General features: G+C 41.9%; 1 non-coding gene across 1 annotated transcript; it reads left to right on the top strand.

Moving 5' to 3' along the window:
- The first annotated feature begins 318 nt into the window (after positions 1-318).
- On the top strand, positions 319-424 carry LOC117799610. The gene has a single exon (XR_004622991.1). It is a non-coding gene; the product is annotated as a U6 spliceosomal RNA (small nuclear RNA).
- Positions 425-782: the final 358 nt, after the last annotated feature.

Below are 782 nucleotides of genomic sequence, written 5' to 3'. Positions count from 1 at the left end.
TGTCACAACAAATAAACACCAAAAAACAAATAACCCAGAAACTCGCTTGACCCAACAGAAGGGAGGCTTATTATTACAGAATCCAAACCTAAGAGAGATCTATGAGATCGTGTGTGAGATAGATGGGGGAATGGGAGACCTCAATGGGGACACATACAGCGCTCCATCCATCCCTTTCTTTACCTTGAGATCATCTGGGAGCAAAGTCTAAGAAGAGGAATATAGCAGTATTGGGAAGCTTTTATAGTAAACTAAAGAACGAAACAGAAATTGTGCAAAAAATATATTTAAAAAATTTGATTGTGAAAACTGTGTATCGTGCTCGCTTCAACAGCACATATACTAAAATTGGAACGATTCTGAGAGGATTAGCTCGGCCCTGCCCAAGGATGACACACAAATTCGTGAAGTGTTTCATATTTTTGAAAACTTGCCATTTACATCAACGTGGGTGGAACTGCTGGGTATTATGCTGAGCGAAAGACGTCAATCCGAGAAAGGCAATTATCATATGGTTTCACTCCTATGTGGGATATAAGGAACAGCGCAGAGGACCACAGGGGAAGGGAGGGAAAACTGGGAAGAAATCAGACAGGGAGACAAACCATGAGAGACTCTTAACTATGGGAAATAAACTGAGGGTTGATGGTGGGGAGGGGGGTGGAAGGGTAAATGGGTGACGGCATTAAGGAGGGCACATGATGTGATGAACACTGGGTGTTACATACAACTGATGAATCACTGAACTGTACATCTGAAACTAATGATGTACTATATGTTGG

This window comes from Ailuropoda melanoleuca, unplaced genomic scaffold (genome assembly GCF_002007445.2).
Source record: "Ailuropoda melanoleuca isolate Jingjing unplaced genomic scaffold, ASM200744v2 unplaced-scaffold53805, whole genome shotgun sequence".
NCBI classification, from domain to species: domain Eukaryota; kingdom Metazoa; phylum Chordata; class Mammalia; order Carnivora; family Ursidae; genus Ailuropoda; species Ailuropoda melanoleuca.
The sequence above is the reverse complement of the archived record's forward strand: the minus strand, read 5'-3'. Positions and strand labels throughout refer to the sequence as shown.